Source organism: Gossypium hirsutum, chromosome D13 (genome assembly GCF_007990345.1).
Source record: "Gossypium hirsutum isolate 1008001.06 chromosome D13, Gossypium_hirsutum_v2.1, whole genome shotgun sequence".
NCBI classification, from domain to species: Eukaryota; Viridiplantae; Streptophyta; class Magnoliopsida; order Malvales; family Malvaceae; genus Gossypium; species Gossypium hirsutum.
The window spans coordinates 17,876,606-17,885,374 of record NC_053449.1 but is presented as its reverse complement, the minus strand read 5'-3'; the positions used below and the strand labels follow the sequence as shown (position 1 = coordinate 17,885,374).

Genomic DNA, 8,769 nt, shown 5'->3' with positions numbered 1-8,769 from the left:
AGCGAGGTGCTGGCGTGTGATCAACTTGCTAACATCCTCACAAAGCCTCTGTCGGCTTCTGTCTTTTCTTGATTTCGTAGTCTTCTTCGGGTCCTACCTCTCGGGAAGATGGGTGAATGCTAAAGTATATCCTTAAGTGAATTCTGTTAGGTTGTTGTGCAATTAGTGAGCTGCTCATAAGTTGTTAGCAGTAGTTATTCTTGTGCATTCTTGTATATAAACACACTTGATCTACTAAATCAACAAATGAGGAATAATAATAATTTATTTTCTCAAAAGAATTCATTCTTTATTTATGTGAAAGCATTTTTTTACACATACTTAACATTCTTGGTTTCTCTCATTTTCAGCCTGTTGTTTCTAATTTCCACTTAATTTTTATATCTTAGTTTTCATTTGGTACATTCGTTAGTGTTTTCCTTTGAAGTATCGATTAGTGAAATAGTAGACCATTTCTGGAATTAAAAGTATTTCGATGATGAAAATTATGTAGAACACTCAGTCAGAGCATTGTTCAACCAATATTTAATCCCACCTTCTAATACTTTAAAATAAGAAAATAAAGGAGGAATTTAAAAGAATGATATAAATAATTAATATTTGATTTTGGTGCAAATAAGTTTATAAGTTTTTACATTGACACAAGATCCTATTGCTTTTTGTTTTTCTAAACAATATAAGATATAGGTTTTTAAATAAACTCCTAATCCCTCACTTTTCTTCTTAGGTAATGTGAAATTCCTTACATTTTTAAATAACATAACAAAAATTAAATTTAATTCCCGAAGATTAAATATAAGCTAAACTTTGTACAATAAAAACACTAACAAATTATAATTTCCAATAAATTGGTCCTTTTATTCAACAAATGATAATATCTTTAATGAATTTTGATGTAGTAATAAATAATTAATCAATACTTCAACAAAATATAATTTTATATTTAATTTAAAATTTAATAAGTAATTTATATAAGTTATTCAAAAGGTATTTATATTTATATTTAATGTATGATCATATTAAATTATTTAAATATCATTTAAATTAATTAATTAATTTTTTTACTTTTAAACATCATGTCTTAAATAAAACATTTTAACTTTCCACTGCAACTTTTGGCACAATGCTAAACACTTGAAATAAACAAACTACACTTTTAAAAAAAACACTTTTTAATTGCAACAATGGTGGTTATCGACAACCTAAGCAAATTTGTGACACCCCGCACCTGACCTGGTCGTCAAATCTGAGTGTGTGACATCATATTACGTTGTCGAAGCAACTCAAGCTAACGTATTAGTTAACCACTTCATTCAATGAACAATTTATCATATCAATCCATTTATTCATAAAACATATTTATACACATCCATACTTAATGTATAATATGTTAATTTGTCAAGTTATGGGGTCATGCTAAGTCAATTTAAGAGTTAGGAATCAAATCCAAACTCAATTATCAAATTTTAGTGTTATGTCTTGAGACAGGTCTTATTTTATTTTTTAAAAATTTGGTTTTGATTTCAACATGTCCGGAGACTAGAAGTTTGTCTCGTGGAAATGTCCTTTTATGTCTCGAGACTAGGTCTCAAGACCAACCTCCCTTATTTAATTAATTCAGCTTCGATATTGGGATGTCTCAAGATAAGGGTTTTTTGTCTCGACTCGAGACTTAGAACAGGCCAAAACCAATTTAGCTTTGATGTTTCTTGTCTCAAGAAAAATGCCACTTGTCTTGGGGCTTTAATGGAATTGTCTTAAGGCTAGCTTGTAAAGTCTCGAGAGACTAAGAATGTATGTTGAATTATAAGGTAAGCTTTGTTCTTATTGTACCAAGACATGTTCATGCTATCTTGAGACTTAATGGTAAAATGACCTTAAATGCACATTCTCAACTATCCAAACCATTTCAAATGTTACCTTAAACTTACCTAAACCTTAAATCAATGTAAAACCATCAAATTACTCACGTGCAAACACAACCAAACATAATCAAATCATAACCATCAATGCTTCAATATCTAACCATCTAATTCATATAGTCAAACTCATATAAACTAGAATAATTTTTTGCTAATTAAAGGATGAAATTCACAAATATAACCTTTTTAGGCCAACTACCAAATATACCCAAATGCAAACTCAACACCAAGTCACAAATACCTTAAGCTACATGCCATATAACCCAAATTCATACATACAAAAAAGGTAATAAGGTGTATCTCGAGTTGTAACACTCATTGCTTGACCTGGTCATTGGATTTGAGCTATAGAATGCTACATCCGTTATCGGAACAATTACGATCAAATATATTCAATTTATGTCATCATAAATTTAAATACGAGCAACACACGTATATGATATGATATATAATTATTTCCGCGTCTCATACGAGCTTGCGAAAGCTCTTATACTAACTTAAGGTTGAATTAGGATCAAATTGTAAATTTTTAAAAGTTTTGGATAAACTTCATAACTTCATAACCTCCACATTGTGACATTTTCAAGTAGTGAGTCTCATCGCAACTTTAAGCATTTTGACGTCACAATTTCACTCACTGTCGGTCCATGTTGCGACGTTAAAATTTCGAGGTCGCAATGTTACCCTTATAGTGGCAACATAACACTTTGGTACTTATTGTTTTGCTTTCAAAACAACATCCAAATGACTTCTTTCAACCTATCACAAATATGATGCGTTTAAACCATGTCAATTTAAACCAATTCAAACATTAACGCATAATCAATTCCATATCAAATATCCATATCTAAAAAAAATCATTTGCTAATTCAAACATGCCATATTTGTAAAACTTGGAAGTTTAGCACTTGAATGGCTCCAACATGAAGAACACAAAACATGCATCCTATTATCTCACATACTTATCTTTCAAATATACCACTTCTCAAGTAATTTAATAACTTAGCCACTCTAACCATCTTACATACAATCTTAAACATGGCAAACTATAAAATTTAAAATCATTCACATTCTAGCATCACATAAGATCAAACTATGCCTCGATTAGATCACATATCAAACTTAATCCATAAGTTAAACCATTATCACAATACCACATGACCATTAACTCCAAATTGACCATTTGTACAACAAAAGGCCATATGTACATGCCACAATTTCTAGATGCAAAATGTAAATAATTTTAATGTCTTTGGATAGTGTGCCCTTGTCCCTGATCTAGCTCGGTAAGTTCAACGAGGTAGAAATCTATAAGAAGAGAAACAACTAGTGTAAGTATTAAGAGTGCCTAGTAAGTTCAAATAGAAATACAATACTTACCTTAATCACTTATAAGTATAACAACTATCACTTTTTTAACACCCTTCACCTGGTCTTGTAGCCGAATCCAAGCTGTAGGGTGCTACCATAATCGACAGAACGGTTGCATGAAACCAGGTTCAGGCTTGATCAACTTCGCATTTTGTGTTTACTGAAGATTTACAATATATATTCAACATATTTCTAGAAAATACCAAGACTTCATAGAATTTGATAATTTAACTCCATACATTCAAATTAATAGTTATCCCAAAGTTTAACATGAGTTATTATTAAAAATATGATACTAGAGTTTAAACCCATCGGGTGCCTTGATATCTATACATGTTACAAACAAAAGGTGTCAAGCTTGCACTAGGCTTGAAGACCCAGGCTTAGTCCCTCTTATCATCACACAACAGTTTAAATTACATGAAATAAAAATAGGGAAACATGGTAAATTTATAAGGAACTTAGTAAGCTAAAAAATAAGCTACTTTCTTTTTTATGGCTAGCTAAAAAGCTTGACATGAGTCATACTTAGAAAATATTTTATGCATTCATATGATATACATGGAAATAAAGCATGTAAAACCAAGTTTTTTTTTGCAGTTTATACTTGGGCTTGAATTCTTCAATGTTGCAATACATAGCACATGAAGGTTCCTCATATAGATGATCCTAATGCTTATAGTATCTACATATAGACTTGTTGTGAGTAAAATTGGTAAATAACCCACCATGTGGATAGATACATTATGGATTTACTTGGCGAACAGTCCTACAAACATTTACATGCGAATTCATACACATGGATTCATAGATGCAGATTTGATAGATGCTAAAAGTAACATATTTTTAGCCTCATTCTTAATACGTTGTTGGGTTATTAATTGATGTTAATGGTGAATTTTATGTTCCTAATCCTTTAAATACATGTTTTTATACTTTGGAAAGCATTTTGGAGCAACAAGAGTGAAAAATGAGTGAAAACTAGGAAATCGAAGCAAATTATAAGAGCCATACAGCCTGAACATACAACCATTTGAGCCACACGGGCTGCCACATGACCATGTGACAAGCCATGTCGATTTCATGAATTGCACTCCAAATAATGGAAAAATAAGATTTTTAGGGTTTTTGGGCATTCTGAGATCTATATATGACAAAAATAAGAAGATAGAAGTGAGTCATCGTAGAATACTCAAGAAAACAACTCAAAAAACACCATTGAAGCCGATTTTGAAGCAGATTTCCATCAAGATTGAAAATTCCCTTTTGATTCCTTTAGGGATTATTTTTAGTTTTTTTGTTTCTTGTGGTTATACTATATCTTGAATGTTTTTATTTGTAAGTAGAAACTAATTTTCTAAATACCTAGGGAGATGAATCCTATGGTAGATTCTGTTGTTTGATTTTTATTTTACGCAATAAAGACTTAGTTTCTTATTCTTAATTACGTGTGCTTAATTCTTGGTTTGATATTTCTAGATTATTAATTCATGTTTGAGTGCTTAAATCAAAGGAGTAATAAACCCTATTTAAGAGTATATCTAGTGTAATTGAGCGGAGTTGCATGCAATCCTAAAAATAGGACGACATAAATCTATCATATTAGAGTCAAATCTAACAGGGGAATTCATAGATTGAGTTAACGCGATAATAAGGGTTTTAATTATAAAAAATTTTAATTAATCAACTTAGAGTCAATTGCTCTTATTGTTGAAGAGTTGCTCTTATTGTTGAAGAGATATATTAGCATAATTTAGGGATTTCTTCAGTTGAAGATACTAAGTGAAGAAATTGCGTAATTTAGATTGATAATGATAGATGAAATCTAGGTGAATTCTTTCATGTGTGTTGTTTCGCTTCTTGGTTGTTTGCTCGATTATTTTCCTAATTTTTTCTTTGTCACGTTTGTACTTAATTAACTTAATGGATTTTAGTTATCAATAAATTGCTCCAATTATTCATTTAAATAATAGAAAGATAGTAATTACTAGTCCTTTTAGTTTTCGTGGGAATGATATCTTTGCTCACCGTAGGTATACTATTAATTGATAGGTGCACTTTCCTTTGTCAAATATTTAGTTGGTTTTATAAACATCAAGATTTTGGAGTTGTTCCTAGGGACTAAAATATTAGGAAAACTTTATTTCTATTAATTTAGCCATTTTTATTTTTATTTTAATATTTTTTAATTTAACTTTTACATTCTAATTTTTCGTTTGTTTGATTCTGACAGGTTCTTTTGGTTTATGACTAGAGGAAACCCATTGGAACAGTTAGTGTTTAATAGTGAAATTGAAAAGACTACTCGCACAAATTGTAGAGAGGTTAGTAAGCAAAGTAAGGTCAACCGATTTTAATAGATGATCAAGAGGAAAAGGATATTACTGTTGAGATAGATGACAATTAAAATAATCAACAGCCTCTAACACCTCCTGCTCCTCGTACTATGTTTGATTATGCTAAGCCTACTCTGATTGGGGTTGAATCGAGTATCGTCAGACTGACTATTGCTGTAAAAAATTTTGAGCTCAAGCTGAACACAATTCAAATGGTACAACAATATGTTCAATTTGATGGGCTGGAAGATGAAGATCCGAATGCTCATTTGGCTAACTTTATAGAGAATTACGACACATTCAAGATTAATGGCATTTTTTATGATGCCATACGCTTATGGTTGTTCCCATTCTCTTTAAGGTGAAAGACAATATAGTGGTTGAATTCACTTCTACGAGGTTCTATCACGACTTGGGATTAGATGACTAAGAAGTTTCTGTTGAAGTACTTCCCATAAGCTAAAACAGGTAAGTTGAGGAACGACATCTCTTCTATTTCTCAAATTGATTTGGAGACATTATATGATGTATGAGAGAGATTTAATGATCTTTTGACAAGGTGCCCTCATCAAGGGTTACTGATCGCCTCTGGACGTACTAATGTCCAGAGTGTGAATACTACACTAAAATATATAATTATAAGTTGATATCCATTAGTATACGAGTCTAGTTGTAATATAGTTTTACAACAGAGTAGGTGAGTACTCCAAGAATCGTACCAAGGGAGGTGAGCGCTAGATCAATTCTAACCTAAACATTAAAAGATCTAACTAGTACTTTCCATTTAGTTATAGTACAAAAACTATAAAAAATATAAAAAGATAAGATTCAGGAGATTAAAAAGGAAGAATAAATCAAATATGATTATGGGTGATTAGCTCACTTCGATAATCTCCGTCAACTGTCGTCTGGGGTTCCTCGTCAACCAACTAGTCATTACCCTAGCAGGATCTTCCAATCTTCCACTAACATAATGAGTTAGCAAGAACTACTTATCTCCAGACCTCACGGTCCAGACTAGTTTAGGAGTAAGGTGTTCACAGATGAGCACCAATTTTGGGTTAATTCCCACCTTGATGACTTCCTGAGGTTGTCAAGCCTAGGGTTTGTTTCACGTTCTCCCTTTCCCAAACTGTTGATCCGTTGAGTAACCCTACAAAATTTTTAACAAATCATACCTCCACTTGCTAATCCCTCATAGAAGGATTAGTTCCTCATGGCATTCATATACAATATATAATCGATGTAAAGAGAAAGCATTCTAATTAAATCGATAAGATAGAGTAAATGGATGAGCCTGATTGTATTGATATTAAGCGTAAATCCACAAAGTTGAATGGTTCCACAAAGTTGAAAGAAAACAACAAAAAAATAAACTAAACTCTAGAAACCTAAGAAAGAAAACAAATCTAAATCTAAAGAAAGAAACTAGGTTAATGAAAGGTGTCTTTAGCATGTGCCAAAAGGAGCCTATTTATAGCCTTTAGGTGGTCGTCGTCCTTAACCGTAGGTCATCTAACGTTCTCGAGCTTTAAGTTCGATTATGTAGACCAAAATGCCCTTATTTTGTGTTTAATTTCTGTTCCATAGTCAATGTCGTGACACACTAGGACCTGTGTCGTGACATAGCAACTAGTATGGTCCTCTATAGCCATCTGCAGGAGTATGTCATGACATCAAAGGAAGACTTGATTTTTCTTCATTCTGCTCCCTTTGTTGTGACATCAGACTTATTGTGTTGCGACATAACATCCAGTATCAACCTAAAATGCCTTATAATGGTCTCCTAGACACTTACAAAGTACGTTAGCTCTCCCTTAGGCCTCATTTGGCCCTTAAACTCAATAAAAGACTCAATTTGCACATTTTATTGAATGTAAGTAAAACTAAAGAAACTTAACTAAAATGTAATGAAAATGCTTGTATTTAGGCTTCTTAAGTGTGAAAACTAGTTTAATCTACTACACTGAATTACGGCAGATCAAAATTCCCCACACTTAAGTCATTGCTTGTCCTCAAGCAACATAAAGAAAGATGGAAAACAAATATGACAACCCTTGAGCAAATATGTTACAAATATTGACTTCAGAGTATATGACTTAGGCATTTCATGCTTACTAACAACTTCAACATGATGAATAGTTGACTTACCACCTTTGACTTCTAACATCTAAGTTCAGTATGTTACAAAATATACAAGTATTAAGGGTCTCATCTATAGAAATCCATTAATAAATCATACAAGTACTTTGATTATCTGAGCAGAATACAAATAGTCGTTTATGCGCATATCTAGTATGATGTCCATTCATGTATAAGGATATTTAGGCCACAAGACTTTTTGGCTTGTAATGTTCTGAAGCTTAGGACAAGTAATCAATTAAAAATAGTAAGCATAAAAAGGGTTACAAACACGAAAATAGTTTGGCACATTATATTGATCCCTATTTCTTCCCCCTTAGTAACCCTTTCTCACTCACCGCCTTATTTCTACTTCTTTCACCTTTCTTATCTTTCCACATAAGAAATCATAACATGACATAGGAACTACGAATAGCTTAAGAGTTTTTTGTGCACTAATGAACGAGTTTTTTTCTATTATTGTGCACTTTAAGGCTAACAAATAATTCTCATATCACAGTAATATTTACTATTTCACTTTATTTTTACAAACTCTGCCATGATTTATCTACTAAACCCTCAATACGCATGTCCAAATGTCTATAATCATGTAGTGCAGGACCAAAGAACAAGGGTAAATACAAATTATGTGTTCAGGCTCAAGGCTTGTAATGTGGTTCATCAAGAAGTGTCAGCAGGCTAAAAAATTGGTACTAAAGGTGAAATATAATTAGAACAGCTTTTTGGTTCTGGATGTGTTCCAAACATTTTCTTAGGTCATCCTTAAATATCTCAACATGCACATATTTAATCAACCAAACAAATACAAATTCAACTATTTATCATTCGTACTAGCATGCTCATTTCCTTCTATTTTCTATATAACTGGGTACAGTTGATTCCTTACTACCTATTTATAGTGTGAAATATAGAACTTAGTAGTCTAATGGTCAAAATTTTAAAATCACCTTTCATTATGCAAACTTTATTCATAAACACAGAAAACTATGTAAATTCTA

General features: G+C 31.9%; 1 non-coding gene across 1 annotated transcript; it reads right to left on the bottom strand.

Moving 5' to 3' along the window:
* Nucleotides 1–6,099: 6,099 nt before the first annotated feature.
* LOC121225989 (small nucleolar RNA R71) lies at nucleotides 6,100–6,206 on the bottom strand. Its single transcript, XR_005923890.1, has one exon. It is a non-coding gene; the product is annotated as a small nucleolar RNA R71 (small nucleolar RNA).
* Between the last annotated feature and the right edge of the window lie 2,563 nt (nucleotides 6,207–8,769).